Genomic DNA, 25853 nt, shown 5'->3' on the forward strand with positions numbered 1-25853 from the left:
TCTAGTTCCTCCTGATGTGCAGGTAGGTCTTTGTTTTAGTTTTTTGTTCTTTTTCAATAGCCCTTTAGCATTTAAGTCTATAAATTTCCTTCTTAGCACTGCTTTTGCTGCATCCCATCAGTTTTGATGTTATGTTCTTGTTTTCATTTATCTAAAGATATTTACTGATTTCTCTTGCACTTTCTTCTTCAATCCACTGATTGCCTAAGAGTGTATTATTTAACTCCCATATATTTGTGAATTTTCCAGTTCTCCACCTGATACTGATTTCCGTCTTTGTTCTATTATGGTCAGAGAGGATGCTTTGTATAATTTCAATCTTTTCAAAATTTTTGAGACTTTTTTGTTACTCAACATGTGGTCTATCCTGGATAACATGCATGTACACTTGAGAAGAATGTATATCCTGCTGTTTGGGGGCACAATGTTCTGTATATGCCTGTTAGGTCTAGTTTATTTATCACATAATTCAAGTTCTCTGTTTACTTATTGATCTTCTGTCTAGATTTTTTATCTATGGATGACAGTGGTGTATTGAAGTCTCCAACTATTATTATAGAGGTGTCTATTTTTCCCTTCATTTTTTTCCCAGATTTTGGGGCACCATTGTTAGGTGCATAAATATTTAAAATTGTTTTTCCTTCTTGGTGGATTGACTTTTTTATTAATACATTGTGCTGTTCTTGTCTTTTATAACAGCTTTTGACTTAAGGTCTATTTTGTTTGGTATTAGTATAGCAACCCCAGCTCCTTTTTGGCTACTATTTGCATAGAATATTTTTTCCATCCTTTCACTTTCAAACTATTAGTTTTTTGGATCTGAGATAAGTCTCCCATATACAACCTATAATTGGATAATGCTTTTTTAATCAATTCAGCAAATCTGTGTGTTTTGATGGGGAATTTAATCCATTAACATTCTATATTATTACTATAAGGTAGTACTTAACTTCAGCCATTTTGTCCTTTTTTTTTTTTTTAATGTCCTATCTTCTTTTTGTCTCTTTCTCTCTCTTTTTTTTTTTTGCAAACCCCTTTTCTGTATAGTTGATCTTTTGTGGTGTATCTAACTGATCCTTTTTTTTTTTTTTATTTCTGTTTCTTTTTGTCTTTAAAATACTTTCTTTGTGGTTACCCTGGGGTTTGTATTATGCAGCCTATATCTATAACCTACTAATTTGAAAAGATACCAACTTAGCGTCAATAGCATACATGTTCTATGTACCCATATCCCTTTGTTTCCCCTCTTTATGTTTTTCCCACATTACTCCTTTAAATTTTGTGTAAACATTATCAGAAAATGTGACCTTTTCTTATTCAATTGTATTCTGACTCTTATAGGAATTAAAGAGTTGTGTATTGAAAATACAGTACTGTTGAGTTAGTACCATTTACCTTTCTAGTTTCCTTTACTGAAGATACTCATTTCTTCACATTACTCCAAGTCACTCCTGTCATGCAGAACTTCCTTTAGTACTTATTGTAGGACAGGTCTTTTGTTGATGCACTCTCTCCGTTTCTGTTTATCTGTGAATATTTTAAACTATCCCTCAGTTTTGAAGGACAGTTTTACCAGATAAGGAATTTTTGGCTGGCAGTTTTTCTCTTTCATTACCTTTCAGAAGCCTCCATAGTCTTGATGAGTAATTGAGAAATTATTCTTATTGAGGATCCCTTGTTTGTGATGAATTGCTTTTCTCTTGTTGCTTTCAGAATTCTCTCTTTACTGTTGGCATTTGACATTCTGATTAGTATGTGTCTCAGAATAGAATTTATTCCGTTGGGAGTACATTGTGCATCTTGGACATGTATATTTATGTCTTTCATAAGAGTTAGGAAATTTCCAGCCATTATTTCCTCAAATATTCCTTCTGTCCCTTTTCTCTTCTCTTTCTGAGACACCCATGATCTGTGTGCTTGTATGCTTCATGCTGTCACTCAAATTCCTGAGACACTGCTCATTTTTTTCTATTCCTTTCTATTCTTACTTGTTTTTCTGACTGTTATGATGTCTTGTCTTCTAGTTGACTGATTCTTCTGTTTGTTGAAATCTGCTCTTGATTGTCTCTAGAGTATTTTTAATCTCCATTATTATGCTTTCCATTCCTATAACTTCTATGTTTCTTTTTAAACTTTTAAATTCTTCTTTATGCCCACACTTTGTTTTCTTAATCCCCCTTAGCTCTCTATCCATATTTTCCTTCGTCTACTTGAATTGATTTAGGAAATTTGTTTGAACTTCTTTGATTAGTTGTTTCAAGTTCTTTGTCTCTTCTGAAGTTTTACTTTGTTCCCTTGACTAAGCCATATCTTCCTGGTTCTTAGTATGAATTGTAATTCTTTGCTTATCTCTGGGCATCTGATTATTTTGGTATGTTAACTCTGAAGGTCAGTTTCCCCCTCTTGTCTAGGGTTTTATTGTTGACTGGCTTTGGGTTATGGCTCTTCTTTGATGCTTGGTCCAATTTATTCAGGACCTTAGAATAGCCTGTGTTTTTAACTGTTCAGATTTTCTCAGTTCTTCATCTGATTCTTGCCTTGGATATGTGGTAAAATTTTTAAGATTATAATCTTTGTGCAATTGTTTTGCCTCCAGGAGAAAAGCTTCGTTTCCTCTGTTCCATCTCCAGGAATTGTGATCTGTTCTGCTTGTTTTTGTGCAGAATCTTCTCTGCAGATCCTATGATTTGCTTTAATTCTTTCCCTAACTCATTGCCCTCTTTTCTTTACACTTTTCAGTTGTGGGACCTATCCTCTCTTAAAGCAGTTCGGTTTCCTCCCCTTTTTTGTTTGAGCCTTTTCTGCCTCTGGCTTCTTTCCATATTAGTTATCCCACCATGGGGACTCAGTTGGGGTGAATCCTGAAAGGTGAGTCAATCTAGAAAGGTCCATTTTGCATTTAGATAGTCCAGTCAACAGAGACTGGGTTGAATGTGCATACTTCTTGGCAACTATTCTCCATGGTTTCATTTATTATTTATTTATTTATTTTCCGTTGTGTGCCCTTTTGTATGCAGCACTCCTCAGCTGCTTGTATTCCACCCAGGATCTCTGTGGACTTGGATTCTTGTGCCTGGATTTGTGTGGGGTTCTATCCCACTGCTGTGAGTGGTTTTATAGTCTGTATCCATGGCAGGAGGGACCCAGACCATACCATCTCCATGTGACTTGCAGGCTGTGCAGGACTGAGTGATGGGGAGGGGTTCAGACGAGTGAGTCTGGGGTGGAAGTCCCCTACCTGATCGTTGAGATCATTTTTATTTTTCTTCATTTCAGCATTTGTGCATTCCTCCTCTAGTCTCTATCATCCTCCAGAATTCCAGGAAAGTGGGATTTGTCCTTTTATTAATGTATTTTGAAGGTAGACTTTCCCATGCTGACGATGTCACCCTGTACTGTGTTTTTCAGTTTGTCGTTTTAATATTGATCTCTAACATTTCTTATTTGACATTTTATGATTTCTTGCCCCTCCCTCAATCTACTGGTTGCCTCCTTTCTCATCTTTTTCATATTTAAGGTTAATAATTCATTTACTGTAGTATTTTAATGTGAGCAGTGTAATAAGTAAAATTAAGTATTTTATCTGAAGTGATTGAGATTTTCCTGTCAAAAAGTTAGAAAAGCTGGACTATCATGTCTGAGATGTTTCAAAGAGCTTGGAGGGAGAACTGGTTGGGGATATTTATGAAACCAGATGGGCTATGAGTTAATAATTATTTAAGCTTAGTGATGGGTTAAGAAGATTTATTATTCTGTTCCAGTTACATTCATATGTATTTGAAATATTCCATAATAAAATGTGTAAAAGATGAAAGTATAGGAAAAAATCAGAAAATACAACTACTCGGGAAACAGGAAATTATTTTACGTCTGATAATCAAGGCTTTTCCTGTAACCATAAATGATCTCCACTTTATTATTATCTTTGGATACAATCTGTAAAAAATTGAGTCATATATTGAAAAGTCAAGCAGTTATTTCCTTACTTGGGCCAGGAAATTTTATTTTCTTATAGTAAGGATTTTTTTTCCCTGAGGTCCAGATCTCACTTATTTTTATGAAACAGTCGAAATTCTCTGATAAATTCATTTCAAATTAATACTAAAATAAAAGATGGTTGTCTTCCCTAATCCATGGTCAGAAACTACCCTTGGATTAACATGAGGGTTAATGGTGTTTTTCTCTCGCTAGTAGAATTACGGGTGATTTGAATTTACCTTTTAATATCTTTTTGATATTGTTTCAATGTGTTACTTAAAAAAATGTTATCTCAGTGTAGGTGAAAAAAAGTGCTATACAATTTATTCAGATTCTGAATAGACAGAGTTGGGAGGGAGACTAGGGTGATTTGTTGAATATACATCGATTTTTCATTTTTCAAAAATGGGATTAGCTTTATCATTTTCTCCATTTTAAAAAGAAGCATTCTTACTGTTGAATATGTTAGGACATTAGTAGAAACATAAAATATGAACCAAAAAATCCACAATTCTTTTTGGAGTGATTTTATACAAACCCCACACATTTCTTTTTAATGGGCTAAAAAAAAATACAGATGAGTCCATAGCAACAAGAAATCTTTATTTTTTTTAATCACTAACTTTATTTCTATTCCAGGCCATTATCATTCCTAATGTTGAAACCATATTATGGAGTCACATCTATTTGAAGTGATTTCTCACTTTCACGTGGTCTTGTGCTCTGTTTAGGCAATGATTGGGAGAGGACATTTGGCGAGGGAGCATCCTCGGGGGTCTGCTGAGGTCTCACTCATCCTTATATCTTTCATCATTGATGTCTGCTTCGCTGTGTCTGCTGAAATGTCAGAGTCCACCTTGACCGCAAGTTATGTCCATGCAGGTCACTTGAAGCTTTCTGTGTTCTAGCTCCAAAGCTCCACCTGCCCTATTTTGTACCTCTTTTAAGATACAGGGAGAAATTTGGGTTCTTTCAAGTCTACTCAGATTATTATTCTGATCCATTATTTAAGGCATATATTTTAAGCCCAACTCATCGCAGTGAAGCTCTTGGCTTTCAAACCTTTTCCCCTGCTAGTCATTTCCACAACCTATTTTGAAACTCTAAGCCAAGAATTTTCTTTCTTTCTTTTTTTTTTCTCTTTGGTGTCCTCCAGTCAATGAATGATCCCCTGAGACTATGAATGGTAGTGAATTGTTGGGATATTAAGAGGAAGGGATGAAAGAAAATGTCAGGGAAAAATCCACATGCAAAATATAACCAAATTCAAACTTGCCTTATGGATCCTCCTCACTTCTCTCTTAAATGGAAGAAATTTATAATTTCCCCCTGCAGAATGAACATTATGCATCATCATGAAGAACATTCACTCCTAATAAAATGTTACCCCATGTCCATTTCCCAGGCCACTGATAACTTTCTGTCAATTCACATCTCTTATTAACATTTATACCTATATGCCCTTACTTTATATAGATGGGCTATTTGCTATATTGTGGTCTACTCCTTTTGAAAAATGTTTATTAAATATTGAATTGATAGAAAATAATATTTATAAAATATGTGTGGCATGTAAAGGGTAATAATACAATGAATACCTATACGCTCACTATCCATTTTAAAAAGTAGAAACTCTTATTTAAAAGGAAAGTCCCTGTGTGGCCCCCATCCCCTTGCCTTGCCTTTCCCCAACCTTTATCTTGAGTTTTGTATTTATATTTTCCTCACTTTTAAGTACAGTTTTCCCACATGAGTATAACCCTGACAAATAAATTAACCAATAAATTAAGTTGTGCATTTTTTGAAATTTCTCTTATAAATGGAATCACAGTGAATATACGTATTTATGACTTGTTTTATTCACTCAACATTTTGATCCTAGATTCCTCTATGCTATTGTGTGCAGTGCAGTTTATTAATTTCCACTGCTATGCAGTATTCCATGGTTGAACACACTAATTTTCTTATCCATTTTGCTGCTGATGGACATTGGAGCTATTTACAGTATTTTGTTATCACATATAGTGCTCCTATGAACCTTCTTGTACATATTTCTGGGTATAATTCCAAGTTCTGTAGGCTCTCTTTTCCAAAGAGAACAATTCTGATTGAATCGGCTAAATCCCAGGAGTCTAATTATTGGGTCAAAGGATTTGGCTATCTTTATGGCTTCTAAAGAAATATTGCCAAATTGCTTTCCAAAAAGGTTGTACCAATTTGTAATGCCAGATATAGTCAATGATATAGCAATTTCACTTTAATCAACTTTAAGTTTTGTCATTGAATATTTTTTGGCTAGTCTAATGTGCAAAATGTATCTCAATGTAGTTTTAATTTCCATTTCTTGATTGCTAACGTGGATGAACATTTTTCACTGTGTTTTCTTTACTAATAGTACTTTCATTTATGTAAATTCTGTATGCTTACCTTTAGGGTTTTTATTTTACATTAAGTTAAGAATAATAAATGTAGCTCTCACAAACCAAAGGTAGAAGTGATTTGCAGATTTCAAAATGATTAAGGAAGATTTTCAACATCTGAATGCCTTACGTATAATTACTTTTGGTGACTTTAACAGACATTAAAAATAGTCATCTATGTGCCTGGTATTTGGAATATAAAGTTAAAAGACTTAGTCCTTGTTTTCAAGGAATTTAGGGTCTTTCAGGCTAAAGCAGAGAATTATGATTAAGAAGCACTCCAGTATTAGGCTAAGATATTCTAAAAGGTTTTCCAGAGACAGTGACCCATGAGTTAGATCTGGGAGAAATGAGTGAGTGTTAAGTAGCTGGAGAAAGAGCTTCAGACCAAGCAAGACTACATGTGCAAAGAAACACAGGGCTGGAAGAACAGACACTTCCCTGAGACTGACCGGGGCTGGCACTGGAGCAGTGGGCTGGTGTCCAACATGCGCCAATCTAAGGAGTTTGAAGTTTAATTTGGAAGTACTAGAAAGCCTCTGAGGACACTTAAATCTGGAAAATCTCGTACAGTGACAGAATAGGATGGAGGATAGAAAGCTCTTATTTGGCCAGCTGCTATGACAAATGTTACACAGTGGGTTGACTTGAACAACAAGCATTTATTTTCTCATGGTTTCAGAGGCCAGAAGTCCTAAATCAAGACATCAGCAGGCCTATGCTTTCTCTCCGGTCTGTAGTGTGGTGAATGCTAGCTTGCTGTAACCCTTGGGGTTCCTTGGCTTGCATCTCTGCCTCCCTACACATGGTGGTTTTCTCTCCCTGCCTCTGCTCTTCTGGTTTCCACTGACTTCTGGTTTCTGACTTGCCCCTATGGCTTCCTCTGACTTCTGGCTTCCGATTCCTTCTCTTTATAAGGCCTCCGGTAATGTGTATTTAAGACTCACCCTGATGCAGTTGGTCATACCTTAATTAATGATAACATATTCAGAAGCTCCTTTTTACAAATAAATTCACACTCACAGGGTTTCAGATTAAGAGTAAGAACTTGTCCTTTGAAGGGGTATATAAATCAATCTAACACAGTAAATGATGGGGAGAAGGGTGTGGACATTTAGAAGTAATTTGGGGAGAAGACAGAAGACAGTAGTGATGGGATAAAGAAGAAATGAGGGATTTGAGAACTATTTGACAGTATATCAACAGCCTGAAGGAAAACCCAAGACTTAAATTTCCTATGAGAAGAGAAGAAAAGAAAAAGGAAAGGCCACTGTACTACCAGGGAGAGAGGTGACAACCTCAGGCTTGCCCTGGACATGAGGGCACAGATCCTATATGGCAGTCATTGAGGGGACAAATGGAAGCCAATTCCCTTTCTTTTCCCACCACAACTCTATCCTTTACCATGAAGAATCTCTCCTGCAAGAATGTGGGCGCCTAGATAATTGTGTCCAAAGTCCCCCACAGCAAACAGCAGCCTCTGGGACACAAAAGTGTACGAAGTGACTGTCTCCTCTTGAGAAGACAGACCCTGAGGAAAAGAGCCATTCAGGCCCATTCAGAGGCCCAAGGCAGTTGGAGCAGGGAGCTCAGGCTCTTGAGTGCACAGAGTATGCTCTAGAAAGGGAGTGGTGGGCTGCATGGACACCTTGCTCTGTGGGGTAGTTTCCTGGCCAGAGGAGGGCAAAGAGGAGGCTGCTTTGTGCTGGCTGAGGGCGAGATGTCCAGGAAGGCAGATGGCAGAGGGGCTGTACCTCCAGCCCCCACATGAGATTTAAGCATCTAGAACAATCTCATAGCAATGAGAAGCTAGGAGACCCTTGCAAACTTTAGGAACAACCATAGGGAATTATATATTTCCACTTTTACTCTACTTTAGCTTCAGATTGGGTTGTCTGGCAAAATATCTGTTATAGAAAATTATTTATATTAGTAATAAAAATCTTTAAAGTATTACTGCTTCTGGTGGTTCTGAATGGTCATAAATGACTCTTCTGTACTTGTAGGATATTCATTTTCTCACTCTTTGCAATAACTGCCTATTTACAAATTGGCAAGTTTAAAATATTCAGTGATACTCGAATATGTATTGAGTACCCATTCTAGGTTGTTGGTATATAGTGGTGAACAAGACAGAAAAAACTCTGCTTTGTATTCTGACGGAGGAGAGAAAATAAAAATGCAAACAAGTAAATAAGATAATTTGTGATAGTAATAAATGTTATACAAAAAATAAAATCGTTAATGAGTTAGAGAGTGATTGTGAAGGGAGTAGACTTTTCTGAGCGCTAAACATTTACCATGTGTCTCGCTTAGATTTGAGTTCTATTGATGTACTGAAAATGTCTACTTTTAGCTATAATGGCCATTTCCTCTGGAAAGCTATGCCTGACCTTTCTGGACCTTGTAAAATTCTTTTGCTCTATAAGTTCCAGGTACTGCTCTTTATAGCACTGACAATATATGCATTTCACCTTTAGTTGGGTGACCATTTGATTAATGTCTTTCTCCTCTAGAGACTGTGTTCTGTGAGGACGAGGACAGGGCCAGTCTTTGTTTTCCACTCTATCTAGTCACCAGCAATGAGCTTGTTTGTTATAGGTACTCAATAAATATATGCATTCTTTGGGATGAATGAAATGATTGCCAGTGTTTTTTTTGCTGGGGGTGGGGGGTGGTTCATGGTCCAAGAATCAAACCCGGGTCTCCTGTTTGGAAGGTGAGCGTTCTACCACTGAACCACCCATCACCCCGATTACCAGGTTTTAAAGCTTCATAAATCCAAGAATGTGCGTATTTTTCTGATATGTTTCAGTTCAGTGTCTGCTTGACAAAGTGGGCATGTGATAAATGTCTCATTGTATAAAAATGAATTTTTCAGGCCTTTATCAGTTGATCTGTATGAATAATGTGCGACCCAGTTTGGTTTAGCTAATTGGATCATTCCCCTTCAAGGAGAGTAGTGGAAATATAGGGAAAAGAAGAGGAAAGTGCTTTTGAAATGAAAATTGTTCCTGAGCAGACCAAATAATCTCATGTCAGGAAAGGAAAGAGAGTAAAAAGTTAAATGGGAAGACAGCATTTTAAGCAGAATTTAGACAGAACTAAGAATAAATGTAGGGTTACGTTGTCACCAGGTCCAAGATTTATGCACAATTTTGATAGATTTTTTGGTTGGAACTTGGTAAAGGAGGAAATTATATTACAATGAACAGTGTAAAAAAGTGTGAATTTCATAGTATACTGTGCTGGTTTGAAAGGATGTATGTCCCTAGAAAAGCCATGTTTTAATCAAAATTCCATTTCATAAAGGCAGAATAATCCCTATTCAATACTGTATGTTTGAGACTGTAATCAGATCATCTCCCTGGAGATGTGATTTAATTAAGAGTGGTTGTTAAGCTGGATTAGGTGACGGCATGTCTCCACCCATTTGGGTGGGTCTTGATAAGTTTCTGGAGTCCTATAAAAGAGGAAACATTTTGAAGAATGAAGGAGGTTCAGAGAGAGCAGAGAATGCTGCAGCACCATGAAGCAGAGAGTCCATGAGCCAGAGACCTTTGGAGATGAAGAAGGAAAACGCCTCCCGGGGAGCTTCATGAAACAGGACACCAGGAGAGAAAGCTAGCAGATGTCGCTGTGTTCACCATGTGCCCTTCTAGCTGAGAAAGAGAAGCCCTCACTGTATTCCCCATGTGCCTTCTCACTTTAGAGAGAAACCCTGAACTTCATTAGCCTTCTTGAACCAAGGTATCTTTCCCTGGATGTCTTAGATTGGACATTTGTTCTAGTTTGCTAGCTGCCAGAATGCATCACACCAGAGATGGATTGGCTTTTAATAAAAGGGGATTTATTTTGTTGGTTCTTCAGAGGAAAGGCAGCTTACTTTCCACTGAGGTTCTTTCTTACGTGGAAGGCACAGGATGGTCTCTGCTGGTCTTCTCTCCAGGCCCCTGGGTTCCAACAACTTTCCCCTGGGTGACTTCTTTCTGCATCTCCGAAGGCCTGGGCTGAGCTGTTAGTGCTGAGATGAGGAATGCCGAGCTGCTTGGCTGTGCTACATTGTGTTCTCTCATTTAAGCACCAGCCAATTAAGTCAACCCTCACTTATTGCAGCAGACACGCCTCCTAGCAATTAGCAACAGATGAGATTCATATACCATTGGCTTGTGTCCACAGCAACAGAACTAGGTATGCTCACCTGGCCAAGTTGACAACTGAATCTAACTAACACAACATTTCTACAGACTTGCTTTAATTGGGACATTTTCTCAGCCTTAGAACTGTAAACTAGCAACTTATTAAATTCCCCTTTTTAAAAGCCATTCCATTTCTGGTATATTGCATTCCTGCAGCTAGCAAACCAGAACATATACCTTTACCAAACTAGACACTATTGTTAGGAATAAAAAAAACTGACATGATTCTTTTCCTCTTAGGGGTTACTAAAATTAAAGGGGGAAGGAAATAGAGGACTTTTGGGCCTGAATCAGTGGTACTGAAATAGAAAAACGAATTTGATGGCACAAAAGGGAAAACATAAGTGGGGAGGCTTACTGCTTAGGGAAAAGATCAGCCTCAGCCAGATCTTCCTTATCCCAAATAAGCAGGTTCCAGGCTGCAATAGGCCTTTGCTAACATTTCTGATGAACTCTTACCTAGTAACTGTAATAACAAATGGATCAGAAGTAAAAAGTCATATAGGAAGATGGGATTGCCTGTGGCTTCTATCTTCTAGGCCTGGAAGAATTGCATTGACAGGGGATTCACTGTTTTCTAAGATTGCTCACTTGACCTCTCACTACTTCTGTAGAAAGTTTTTGTTCATGTTGAGCCTAAGTCTGCATTCCTGTAGCTTTTGCCTATTGTTTTTAGTCTAATCATTGATGCTTCTAGAATAAATCAATTCCTGTTCCACAGAAGGGCACTCTAATAATTTTAGACATCATCATGTCTCTGCTTCTTCCCTTATCTATTTCTTCTTCTGCAGCCTACCATCTTTGTTTTCCTCTGCCAATGTGTGGTCTTGTTTATCTATGAACTTTTTAATCTGTGATTCCCCTAATTTCACTAGGGAGGTAACTACCTCCTTCATGCTAAATATTACATTTCCATTAATGGAAAAGGATACACTTGGTAGACACATGATATTATAGATATCCATGCAGCTCGATGCTAGATAAACCCCTAACTCTTTTTCAAATTATTCTGTACGTCACACCCATTTTGCCTTTATGTAGTCACTTGTTTGGTACAGTTATTGTCCCATGGCTCCAGCTTGGGAAATATTCTTAGATTCTGATTCTGTCATCCAAAATATTTACTATTCTTCCAACTTTTATGCAGTAGAAAAATTGTTAAGTGTGCCTTCCTATCTACATTCCAGTCACTGATAAATCTGATTAGGAAAGGACCAAGTTCAAAGTCTGTGGTTCCCATTAGAAGAAACCTCCTCACAGTTGGCTCAATCTCTTAATAGATTACTTCTTTGATTTGACCATTCAACCTATTGCAAATCTACCTTTTCTTGCCATCATCAGGCCCAATGAATTTCAACTTTTGCTGCACATTAGAGTCAGCTGGAGGGTTTTAGATATCTTGATGTCCAGAACCCACTCTAGACCAATTAAGTCTGAATCTGGTAGTGGGAGAAAGGCATTAGTATTTTTTAAGGTACCTCCCTTACCAGGTGATTACAATGTGTAGCCAAGGTTGGGAACAATTGACTTTGTCAAATATTCTCCAAACTTCTCTGATGACAAGAATTATCTGGGGGTATATCTTATATGTACAAATTCCTGGTCCTATCCCCTATCCACTGAATCAGAATCTCTAGGGATGATCGGGAAACTTGGGGACATCGATAGTTCATACATAGCCTCCCCTGCTCCCCCCTCTGCCCCCCGCAAAAAGAAAGTTAAATTCATGTTGAAATGCAGATTTACTATTTCAACCACCTTTCTCTGTAAATGAAAGAAAGCATCAATATAATTATATTTTTTTGTGGTAAAATCTCATCTTATTTACGGCAGTCCCATGGACAAAATACAATTTCTATTTATAATTATGTGTGTATGTGAATCTTTTAGGACATTCATTCATTTAACAAGAAAATCTTGAGTGACTCTTTTGGGCCAGAGCTGATGCCAGGCAATGGAGGGACCACTGTGGGTATAAGACAGACATGATCCCTGTCTTCATGTTCTCATAGCTGGGGTGGGGGTGGAAGAGGAACAGACAAAACAGATGCAGTAAATAAGTACAAGTTATAATAAGTGCAATGAAAGAAAAGGAATGTTGAGGTAGGGGATGATAGGGATGGTGGTGGTGGAGGGATTGGTATGAGAGGGAGGGCCCAATGGAGGAAGTGAAGTTAACTGATGCATGAAGCCTGAGAAGAAGCTAGCCACAAAAGGGATGGAGTGGAGAGAACATCCAGGCAGGCATAGGGCACATGAAAGTCTCTGGAGCAACAAAGAGCTCAGCATGCTTGAGGAACAGAAAGAAGACTGAAGATGGGGGTGGAGAATGAGGTGTAAGAGAATCCAGGGACAGAGTTTGCATTATAGTAGTGGGTTTGGATTTTATTCTAAGTGCAATGGGAATCATTGAATGTTTTTAAGTTGGGGGAGAGAGTGCTTGTGCTGGGAAATGATTGAATGAGAGCAAAGGGGAGAATGGAGAAGGGAGACTAGCAGGGGCCTACAGGGTTTTCAGTAGTCCCAGTAGGGATGACAATAGCCTAAGATGGTGGAAGTGGGTTGGGTGAAAAGTTGATGGGTTTTGGAAGTAAATTGGAAAGCACTTGGATGTGAGGAGTGAGGGAAAGGGAGGAATTGGGAAGAATGTTGTCTACGAAATATTACTGGACTGATAAATCTTATCTACATGTGTCATGCATATGGACAAAATTTTATTTGATTGGGAAATATTTGGGAAAAATAAACTGTAATTTGTTAATAAATATCTGCTACGTACAGGCCTTAGGCTGGCTGCTATGGGATATATGCATCTGGTAACTATCGACCTGAGTTCCAAGGAAGAGTCAGGGCAATTGACTTTCTATGCTAGCTCTGCCATAATTTATTTCATCGCCAGTTTTGGTTACTGACAAAATTAATGTAGAAAGTACAAGTTCTCCTTATCTAAAATGGTAAAAATAGAGTAATTAAGTTTGGATGAACATCATAGGTATATATATGCTCTATTTTGTGTAACTTGAGGGCTTTGAGATGATCTTTAATTCTTTTCTAGCTATGACATTCTGTATTTGTCACCAGACTGGAGAGACAAAAGACACTCATCACATAAAATATATTCAGGGCATTTGTGCTAGTATGAATCTGTTATATACCCCCAGAAAAGCCATTTTCTTTCAGTCTTGATCCAGACCTAAACAATAGGTCTTGATCCAGACCTAAACAATAGGTCTATAGGGCCAGACCTATTGTTTAGGGTGGAACCTTTGATTAGATGGTGTGTAGTTAGGTTCAGTTGTCAACTTGGCCAGGTGAACGTGCTTAGTTCTGTTGCTGTGGACATGAACCAATGGTATGTGAACCTCATCTGTTGCTGATTACATCTGCAGTTGGCTAGGAGGTGTGCCTGTTGCAATGAATGACGTTTGACTTAATTGGCTGGTGCTTAAATGAGAGAGCACAGTGTAGCACAGTCAAGGAGATTGGCACACCTCATCTCAGCACTCGCAGCTCAGCCCAGGCCTTTGGAGATGCAGAAAGAAATCACCCTGGGGAAAGTTGTTGGAACCCAGGGGCCTGGAGAGAAGGCCAGCAGAGACCATCCTGTGCCTTCCCACATAAGAAAGAACCTCAGTGGAAAGTTAGCTGCCTTTCCTCTGAAGAACTAACAAAATAACCCCCTTTTATTAAAAGCCAATCCGTCTCTGGTGTGTTGCATTCTGGCGGCTGGCAAACTAGAACAGATGGTTTCCATGGAAATTGGCCCATTCAGTTGTGGGTGTGGCCTTTTGATTAGATGGAGAGTGATTCCGTCCATTTGAGATGGGTCTTGATTAGTTTACTAGAGCCCTTTAAAATGGGAGATATTTTGGAGAAATGACAGTTGCTTCAGAGCCAGCACAGACACAGACATTTGGAGCTACTTGGAGAGCCAACAGAGATGTAGATTTTTAGAGAGGCAGAAGGAGCTGAGGGAGCCATTTGAACTGAGAAGCCAGGAGATGCTAAGCTAAGAGATGATCTCATAAGTGGGGCCAATAATATCTTCTTTATGAGGTTATTGTGAATAAAGAATATATTTTGAATTAAATAGGTAAGTTTTAAAGACTCATGAAAATTGAAGTTTGCACGTACATTCAACTGACGTTATGTGTATGTATATATGTTTATATGGAGGAGATGGCAGCTATGAGGACATTCAGATTGAGTAAGCACCAGATGATTAGAGGTAAGTTGGGGGCATACTGTCTACCAACAGAAGGACAGGGGCTTGCCACATCTCACACTCCTCACACTCAGGCTCATTGCCTATAGTCAACAGAATTATCTGAGGCTCTCTTTCAACAGACATTGTTCCATTTCATTGCCCCTTACAGGCCTGCAATACAAACTTGATTAGTCAGGACTTTATTTACAAAACTTTACAGCATTGTCTCTCAATTGATGGTAATATAGGGGGAATAAAAACAAATGCTGAAGGGGAGCAACCTGGGATTTTGAAACATTCCCTAGGTCTGTGTCTGTCTCTCTCCCCTGCCTGAAAACCCCTGGTGAGATGACTCAGTTATTTCTGTGGGCGTGCTGTATTGCTTTGGTGGGCTGGGGAAGCAGGAAAATTGGAAGCCACTACTGTAGAGATTAAATAGTGGTGTCCTAAAAACACCAGCAAGGTCCAGAAAGTAACCTAAGATCCCTGGATTCATGGTTTTCTACTATTTTTGAAGCAGTGAGCTCATAGCTAAGAGTGACTGGGATTAAGAAATGCTCAGCTGGCCAAGGTTATGACTAGCAAAAGTCAAGCAGGTTCTTTCACTTGAGGGCCTGGGACAGATCTTGGCCTTTGACTTTGAATTCTTCCATCTCCTGTTTCATACTAACACTTTAAGCTGCTTAAGTCTTAGCCACTTGTTTCATCATGATTTTGGTCAGATATGGTAACAGTTTGTAGTGATTACAGAATTATTTTTAAAAGATAATCAGTAGATTTTTTTTTATGAATAACAGCTTTAAAAAGAAGACTAGAAAAAGTCTGTAAGCTAAGCATGTATTTTTAGTATTAGGTTTAAATTTGGAAGGGATGCAATGAGTAAAGCTACACCCTTCCCCATGTGTTTTTAGTTATTATACTGTTTAGTACACTGTAATTTACGTAATCTTAATCAAATTTATTATCTTTGACAAAAAGGCAAATGCTTGGAATATAAAGTTGCATTTTTGAAGATTGAAGAACATAATTTTTCCAAACTCATCTAAAAATGCTTAGCAGTCAGTTCTGCCATTTAGATTTATTTAAACGTATGTAAATTTAGCATTTTGAGCAGCCATTAATAAAGTTGCTGTGATTTAAATCTTGAATTTTCTTTTCCTCTCTGGCTTTTTGAAAAGGTACTAGGCTAAGCACTTAAATTACTGTCCCAGTTTCCAAAGATTTTGGCTAGCATTTTCTGGAGCAATAAAGTAAGTTGTATGATAACAGTTTCATTATGGATTTTTTAAGACACATGGTTTCATTGAAAATAGCATTTACTTGAATTGATTTTAAAGTGTAAGTGGGTTTGTGAAGCATTATAACAATTAATAACCTTTTCTTCTAATTGGAAATGAAATTTTGATTTTAATTAGTTAATCCCCAAATTATTCCTTATCATGGTATTCCTTAAACTTCTCGATTAATTTCTTTTATGCATTTGTTTTCCCTATAGTATTCATTTACCACAGAGAAATTCTACTCTTTGAGAAATCATTGAGGAACTACATAATTGTGAATGATTTTAGAGAAGCCACTTGAAGTCTTTTCGGGGTTCATTTTTCTCATCTTTAAATGAAGGCATTGGACCCCAAAATATCTGAGGTCTTTTCCAACTTTAAAATTATTATCAATGATCTTTCTCCTTTGAACATATATGGCAATTTTCATCAACCTTTTTTTGACATTTATCTAGTAAACATCATATTCGATTTATTTATGTAGACGGCTAATCTGATCTATTCTTTAAGCTCTGTGGAAATAGATGCCTGATTTCTCCATTTTTTTTTCTTTGAATTGCACTTGGCATTTAGAAGAAAGTCACACACAAATAGAAATAGAAACTCGTTTATACCAAAGCAATTCATTTCAATGTAAAAGATTATTAAATTACTTGAGCTTTCACTTTTCTTTTGTTTGTGTAATAAATTCTTAAATCTTAAATATTTAATTTCACTTTTTAGAACATGAGTTTATGTAACATAATATATACTTGAAAAAAAGTAGTTAAAAATATAGTGTAGAAGGCATAGCTCGCCTATCTAGAAACCCAGACTGTATGTTTCTCCCTTCCTTCAGGCATGCACTACACTGAAGTTAGTCATGGATGTGCAACTTGTTTTGATAACAAAGCTGGTATGTGATTCTTTATGCTTTCTTGTCCAGACTTGGTGAGCCTTGAAGCCTCAGTTGAGATGATGGATGGTCAGATGGAGGAATCTTTGTCAGTGTGAGTCCTTGTTTGACAAAAATCATCAGAGTCCTCCTTTTGCCCCGCACTTAACAGGGCCCAATGTAGATATAGTTGTGCAGATATCATCAGCTAGAAATAAAGCTTTGCTTCATTTTAAGTCCTGATTTTTTTGTTGTTGTTGCCACAGGGTAACCTTAGCCTTTTCTGATTATTTCAAGTTGTAAATCTAATGAAAATAATTTTATACATCACTGCATTTGTAAGAAAAATGCTTTGTAATTGAAATATTTCATATTGTATTATGATCCTCTGATATGCTTTGTGAAAAGCTTAATGCAAACACTTGAGTGAAATTTAGCTCAACTTTCACCACACTGCTTTGTAGAGTAAAAAAATAATACTGCTTTTGATATAGCTGCAAAGTAAATTATTTAAAAGCCAATTGTGCTACAATTGAGATAATGGAAAATCTCTGGTGGTGTGAATGTTTGTTGGATATGCTTTTATCCAAATTCAGTTTCCCCAGGTAAGAACCAGGCACAGCAACTTTTAAAATTCATTATCATATTTATTTACCACTAGTGATTTTTAAATCTGTTATTTCTTTTACAGAAAATGGGCTTTCGCATGTGTAGACAGACTGTATTTGAACTACCTTTAGTTTTAATTTCAGATTTTTCAATATTTTCCCTCCAAAGGAAAATATAGAGATGAAAAAATTTGGGAACACTGTCTAAAAGACTTTGCATTCCAACTGCTGTGTTGTATAGAAACACCCACTATAAGATGTGGTAATTACTAGCATGGCCTCCAGAGCTGGATGGCCGTGTTCAAATACTAGCTGTAGCAGTAACTAGCCTTATGATCTTGGACAAATTCTTTATTCTTCTTTGTGCCTTAGTTTTCTCTACTGAAAAATGGTAATCCTAAATTTTACGGCTTGTATGAATATTAATATATGTAAAATGATTAAATTAATGCCTGCCATGTACTTAGCGCTCCGGAACCATCACCCACTCTTGATAGAAATCCAGAGATTTCCATTTGTATATGGAAATGTGTTGTTAGGTGGAATCTGCTATGATTGGGGAAGTTCATCAACAATGTTCCATTTATTTACTTTATGCTATTTGGCTTCCTTTTACTCTAGGATTTTTTCTTCCACTCTCTTTTTCCTTTGTCATATTTTGTTCTCATGCTGATACTTAATCATGCATGCATATTATATATTATGTTTTCAATTTATTTTTGGCCTATGGGGTTAGTTACCTCTAAACAACTATAATTATGATTAACTTCCTTACTAATATTGCAAGTCTACAATACTGAAACATGTTTCTCGAATCATAATATTCATTTCTGATCCAAAGCATATGATATGGATGAAACAGTCGAGAGCAAAAACTAGGTCCATAAACACTTATTTATGTACTCAGTACTGGTAGGTGCAATGGAAAATAAAGCAGATATAAGGACAGGGTCCCTGCCCACCAGGGTTTTATAATAGAGTTGAAGGATTATTAATTAAAAACATAAAGCAGAGACCCAGACAAGAAAGATTAGAAACACATAATTGTTCTCATACAGGTGATAGAGAAATTTTGAGAAGGGAAGCATTACTGTAGGCTGGAGAATTCACTGAAGCTTCAAGAAGGAGCTGCAATGTAGATATTCCAGGTAATCTATTCAAATTTAGCTTCATTCGTACACACTCTTTCTATAGCATGAGAAACTGATGCAGCTTAATGTACATCTGCATGGCAAAGTAAAAATTAATAAATATTTAGGGGTGTTCAGGAATCGGTGGCGCAATGGAGGCAGTGTTGGGAAATGGAAGTATCCCAAGGGAATGGATTGTGTGAGTGGAAGAGATTGTGAATCTAGGTCTGGGTATATAGGCAAAAGTTGTGTCGGGAGCTGTGCAGGGGCTTGGATACCTACCGTAGGGCTGGGAAAGAAGAGTCTGACATTCAGACAGAGGCTCTTAGATTCTCAGATGGTTGTAGGGCGGCACTACGGCTGATCTTTAGGACTCTGCAGCTTTTCAAAATGTCGTCTGCACTCCTGGATGATAAAGGGGAGAAGTTTCCATTATGCGTTATGATTTGGAGTATAGTAATTATGCCTTGAAGTCCTGAAATGGCATTAAATTCTAGAAATATGAGGGAACTTGAACATATGTTTTATAATAATTATTATCTGAGAAAGACATTATTGTGGTCTTCTATTAGTAACTGGTGATATCTGGTTCCCTCTTGATTGGGTGGCTATTATGGGAAATAAAGAGGTGGGAGGACTTTTCTGGAAATACTAATCAAACAACATTTTCAAAAAGGTTTGCAAGAGACAGGCGAGTGTCATGGACAGAGGCATTCAGGTAGGCAAGGATGGAGGCTGGGAGGTGGGGGCTGTGAGCATAAAGAGGGGATGGCAAATCAAAGACACCTGAAATGAAGAATCAGCAAAGTGATTTTTTTGTCAAACATCTCTAGTCTCTGTTTACTTTAAAGAAAAAAAAATCCTGAAATGAGATTTCAAAAGGAATGTGGGAATTGCATTAGGCAGGTAACGGGCTCCCTTGCAGAAGGGAGGGAGATGGAAAACAAAGGGAAAATAAGGAAGGTAGAAGAGAATGAACATAAACTTACCTCTTCCAGTTACATTTCTCAGGCCTGAGCAGGAGGCTGTCTAATAGTCATCCCAGGGACCACTGCCACTGCCCCCTCTGCCTCTCCCACATTCTAACTGCAAAACTTAGTGGGTTTTTTGAAAGAGGATCCCAATAGAGTTACTGTGCAACAAATTGTGAGAGCAGGTGTGAAAGTTCTTCTATGATGTTGTGGAAGCATCAGTATATAAAAAAAGATTCACAATCAGTGATGCTTGAACAAACTGACTTCAGACTAGAAGGGCGTTCATAGGGCATTGTGGTGAATTTATTCATGAGTCCCAAACTAGACATGTTATTGGTGTGGGTCTGCATTCCTGTGGTGTGAACTCATTGAAAATAGGATCTCCTGGAGATGTTATTTAGGTTAAGGGTGTGGCCCAGTTGAATGAGCTTGGGCTTTAATTCAGTTTGCTGGAGTCCTTTATAAGCAGAAGAATTCAGACAAAGAGAAAGCCATGGAGAGAAGCCAGAAGTCAATGGAACACAGAAGAAAAGGACTGGACATAGCCATGTATGGGAGAGTGAAGGAACCCAGGGATTGCTGGGCAACCCCAATGCTCCAGACCTTGGGAGGAAGCAAGCTTTCTAGCTTCTGAAACCATGACCCAATAAATTCCTTTGGGTTTAAGCCAAAATCAGTTTTTGGTGTTGTGATCATAGCCTAGCAAAAATAAGACAGGCAGTCTCTTTTTTAAAGTTCTGTAGGAGCCTTGTTTGCCATTTAAGAGGAATGAGATGTATCTGCTGGTTAGGATGATATTCATAATATAGTTATCTAATCAAATATGTCAAATAAAGTGACCAGCTGGCAGCTTCTCCTGATCTCTATTCCCTAGTAAACACAGTAAAGGTTGTAGATGTAACAAAGAAGGTAAAACTGCTTCCTTTCCTAGTCTCTTGTATATTGTGGTGCTTGGCGCATAGGCAAATGGTCAATTTCGAGGCTGAATTATCCCCACCAGCATGGGTTCTGATTCCTGCTGCACACTCCCTGAGAAAATGCTAAGTGGAGGTTGATGGGAGGCTGGGAGATGCGTAACTTTTAAAATAGGCTCATTAAGCACAACGTCAACTCAAGTCTGCACACTTTGTCCCCGAGTGGCATGGCTGCTAATTATTCCCTGCTGACTGAATCGGTTTAAGAGCGCAATACAGCAAGTCAAAAGTTGGAAGTTCCTAGAAAAAGCTGTTGATGAATATCAATTCATACCTGTTTACGATTCACATTTAATTTTCTCGTTAGCTAATTCTAAGCTTGGGACATTAAATCCCTTGATCAAAAGAGGTATAGACGGACAAGCCAACTCAGGTGATAGAACATTGCACTGCAGTGAATAATAATGAGGTCAAAGCTACCTGGGCATTCAGATACTGCTTGATTGGCATCAAAGTAGATCCGGAGATAACGAATTCTACTGGGTGGCCCACCCCAGTTTAGTTCACCTTCACTTTTTAGTCATTCAGACACTCCTCTTCTTTCTTTTCCTAGCCAGGTTCCCCTCTGACCACTTCTTAAGAATCATTAAGGCTTGAGCTTGGGTCAGCAGAAATCCTGTCTTTGCTTGCAGGAGTATGGAAAGGAGAGCTTTATGGTTACAGTATTCACCCAGGACTCCCTAACACTTCTCTGATTAGGTGATCTGAATTAAGGACTGAAGAAAGCTCTCGTTTGAGTTGGTTGAATGCTAATAAATGATGAGGCCGCCATTTATTGATCTATGCCCTGTACTCTGATAGAATCATCATACATTCTCTTTTAAACTCTACAATAACCCTTTGCAATAGGTATTATTCTCAATTTACAGATGAAGCCACTGTATATTATTGAGGTCACGTAGATATTAACTTGTGATTCTGGGATTAGAATCAGATTGGAATCCCTGTCTCTCTTAAACCAAGTCTGCTCTTTACACAGAATTATGTTGGTTTGAAAGAGCAACTCTTTCAACAAGTAGTCTGATGGGGGAGGGCTTTCTACCGAATTTAAAACAGTCCCTCTCAATCAGTTTGCCCTTCCTTTGAAAGGTCTGGAGTTTAAGCATAATAGGATAGGGGCAGACCACGGTGGCTCAGCAGGCAGAGTTCTCACCTGCCATGCTGGGGACCTGGGTTCGATTCCCCGTGCCTGCCCATGCAAAAAAAAAAAGGTGAAGTAAATAGCAGGACAAAGTGATTGAGAAATAAACTGGCTTGTAGGATTACCAGAGGATGGTAGATATTCCCCTCCTCCTTCTTCTACCCTCAGAGGGCAGCCATGGCTGTATGGGCTGGAGGTCTGGGTTTCCCTCAGTTATCAGAAGAACTTATGAGACTTTTTTTTTTCCAAAGCTTGGACTCAGCAAATAAGGAGGTTGTCTAATAAGGAGATGACTCCTAACACTGACGGCATAGAAAAGCAGTTCATCTGAGGAAATAGTAAGAGGGTGAGTGCTTTCTGTCTGAGTGTGTAGTAATATTGGAAGGAGGGAAAGAGCTCTCTTCTGACTTGCTGGAGCCTCATGGAGGGGAGGACTATGCCATCTCACTGGTAACCATGAAAGATTTAGAAATCTGAGTTCCTTCTGTAATTTTCCAGCATTGTATCAGCCCCAAAGCGGGGGTATCCCAAAATGACTGAGAGAAAGATTTTCTGCCTAAGGTAATGGTGGTTGCTAATTTAGATTTAATTTGAGCTAGAAAAATAAATGGGACATTTACTCTGTCTAGCATTTCAGAACAAAATTGTACCCATAAATCTAAAGGATGCATGCTCAACTGGGGTGCGATCATCTCCAAGGGGTGTTACTTCTTGGGGCATGAAAATCCCCTTATTCCTTTTGTGTAAAAACATTAGTACATAGACAGCTATGTAGTAAGTATATGGTATATCATGGAGGAGGGGTGAGTAGGAAAGAAATATCTAAAAAAAGCCTCCTTAGAGGTGTGATAATGAAAAAAGTTGAGAAACACTGTTATAAGGTCTCTCAGATTATTGGAGAAATATTCAAAGTTATAAAGGTCAGAGAGGAAGATATGCAGTGCCATTTAGAACAAGATGATAAAGGTACAATGTCTGCAGGAACATAAGGAAGTGGGGAAGACAAAAACACAAACGGCCTTAAAAAAGGATTTTTAGTTTTGATGGTCAGACAGGGAAAACCACATAAATAACACAATAAAGCAATTAAGTTGATTACTTTAATCTGGAAGATTTTGTTACAAACTTTAAAAAATCTCTCTGCAAATATCAGGAAACAAGTTCCCCATTCACTCAGATTCAATGCATGCTTCTTCACAAGCGTAAAGTCTTTCAAGCATCTTGGGCAATGCAACTTTAGGTATCCCCTCTTTGTTATCTTCCCCTCTTTACTAACTAACTTTAGTAGAGTCCTACACTCTCTTTGCTTCCTCCTTTAATAAAAGCCATGGGAATCCCTAAAAAGAGAAATTATTTGCTTTTATATCTTCTCCAAGTTGCAAAAGGACAAGATACGAAGAAAATCCTTTGGTTCTTCTTGGCCAGCTTAACTGAAATCTCCTAAACCAATGGTTTGCAAACTTTAACTGTGTTAGAGTTATCTGGAAGGCTTTCTAAAGACTTGTCAGGCTGCTTGCTGAGCCCCCATCTCAGTTTCTGGTTCCTCAGGTCTGTGGTGGGCACCTATAATTTTCATTTCTAATATTGATGCTGCTGGTTGGGAACTACACTCGGGGAATCACTGCCCTAGATAAATGGTTTCCTGGCTGGCCGGCCATCAGAATCACTGAGCAACTATTAAAAAAATATGTATTCCATAGCCAACCTCTTGAGTATATGGGTCAGTGGGTCTAGAGAGGCACTCAGATTTTATACACTTTCATACTGCACATATAATTCTGATAACCACTTAGGTTTGGGAATCCCTCTTTACAAAGCCGCATCAGAACTACCCCTGGACACTGGAGACTCACTGCCCTTTGGTTCATCATTTGTAAAATTACTTTCCCTGGCAGCATACTGCTCCCAGTGGGTGATGCAATTTTGTAGTTTCATTTATTAATATCCTCATTCTTACAAAGTGGATGTTGATTGTATTCTGGAGATTTCAAGTAAAAGAGCAGATCTCTCTCTTTGGGAGTTGGTTTATGAAATTGTACTGTCCAGAGACAGAATATTAATTAGACCATTTATGAGGAAAATATAAAAGGTGAAACCCTGGATTTTATGTTCAATGGTTCATATATATCAAACAACGGGCCTCAGAGAGATGTATGATATTTTAATTATCCTCTTGGACTTGCTTCCATGCAAGCCTTAGTATTTGAGTTGGGGCAGAGAATCCAAAGCACTGGCAAAGTTTTACTAGTATTTGGGAAATTTGTTGTAGATGCTTGGGATGGCAGTATTGGTACTTGTGCTTGAGGGAAATGTAATGTTTTGAGCCTAGTGTAATTTTCCTTGAATTTATTTTGAAAATGATTTCCAAGACTGGATTAAATGATTTAAAGATGAGATCTCCGACTCTGAAGAAGGGGCCAGAGTCTCTTCAATAATTTAATTAATCAACTAATTGTTCTGTCTATTTAATCTTCATCTCATTCCACTGAAAATTTATAATAGCCCCCCAGATAGGGCTTTTTAAAAAAACTTTCCAGGGAATTTTCTGAACTGTAAGAAATCATGATATTTTAGTAAAACCTATCTGGAGAGAGCACCAGTGATTTGCACTGTACAAGGACAAGGGAATTTTGAAAGATCATATTAAGGTAGGATGGTGAGACTGGGTCAGCTGAAGCTTTCTTTCTAGAAACTTGAGAACTGGAGAGTACTTATAACTCAGGGACCACACACTAAAGATTCTGGAATTAGTTACAAATCCTCAAGGTACTGGCCTAGCAGCTGGAAAGGATGTTTATCAGAGAATCATGACTATATAATTACTTGATGATCACATTTCCAGGTGTGTGGAATATGTGCTATCAATTACCTGTCAAGTTTCATTTCTGGAGTCAAAGACCTCAACTCCTTTCACCTCGATGAATAAACAATTCCACTGTAAATTTTGAGGCATGGAAAGTTCTGTGAAGAAGGTTTGGCATCTCAACAAGTTCTAAATTATTTTGGAGACTACTGTTTGTGCAATTTTATTACATCTCATTGCTGAGTATGTCTTTATTATCAGCTATATTATCACACATTGTACTATGTATGAGATACATACTATCTCATTGCTGATAGTTACTTTTCTACAACATCCGGTCCATTCTCTCTCCCCAATAATTGGGAAGTAGAAATGCCAGTTTATAAAGATCTATTGAGTATAGACTAGCCACTAACATATATGCCTTTTAACCTTCACCTTTGCGACACAGTGGAAGCACCAATGTGTGAAACTTGAATCACATATATACAGATATCCATTTCTTTCATGTCACTGAGAGATATTTATTTCATAGTCAAAAGCAGTGACTTGTAAACAGGTAACTATTATTTCCACTCATTCTTTAGATTTTAAGATGTCTGGATAGTCCCACTGCTGAGCTGTGACAGCCCTTTCAGTCCCTTTCTTTGGGTTTCTGAGTGATGGTGGTCTCCTTCATTTTCAATTCTCAGGAAAAGGGGTCAAAAAGTATGTGAAGGTAGAAGATAAGGGGGTCTAAACGAAGGAGAACTGACGGTGAAGAAAGCTGACTGCAGGAGAGAAAGTGGGGACAAATGAGATAGTGAGTAGCAACAAAGACTATTTCCCCCCAAAGAATAATGATAAAAGTTTTTCTCTGCTTTAGAATGGGTGCATGAAGACCTGGGGACATTCTGATCTTGTACAGTTTCAATGGTGAAACATCAATACTGAAAGGATTTGTGAATCAGATTGAATCCAAGCTCATCAGGTTAAATGAATGTGTTTTCTTTCTGGAGTATGAAAACCAGATAAAAATTACCCAGGAGTGTGGGAGGGTTGGGGCAGGGAGGGTGGCACCTGGAGCGAAGTTAAGGTTGAGTTTAGCCACATCTTTTCATGTCTGTATTTATACTGTCCCTTTTAAAGCAAGCATGGCAGAGACCCCAGACAATTATCATTTGATTACACTTATATCCTGGTGCTTTGTCACCACTGAGTGTTCAGGAAATGCTCCTTGGGGTATTGTTTTGTTTTTAATCACAAATGGTTATTTCAAAGTGATA

General features: G+C 38.0%; 1 long non-coding RNA gene across 2 annotated transcripts in view; it reads left to right on the forward strand.

The window, feature by feature from the left end:
- LOC143684968 (uncharacterized) overlaps window positions 1-25384 on the forward strand; it is a 188098-nt gene extending 162714 nt beyond the window's left edge. For both annotated transcript variants that reach the window (XR_013176294.1, XR_013176295.1), the window contains one exon: window positions 25281-25384. This is a non-coding gene — a long non-coding RNA (uncharacterized LOC143684968). The remainder of the gene's footprint in view (window positions 1-25280) is intronic.
- Window positions 25385-25853: the final 469 nt, after the last annotated feature.

This window comes from Tamandua tetradactyla, chromosome 5, assembly GCF_023851605.1.
Source record: "Tamandua tetradactyla isolate mTamTet1 chromosome 5, mTamTet1.pri, whole genome shotgun sequence".
Classification (NCBI taxonomy): domain Eukaryota; kingdom Metazoa; phylum Chordata; class Mammalia; order Pilosa; family Myrmecophagidae; genus Tamandua; species Tamandua tetradactyla.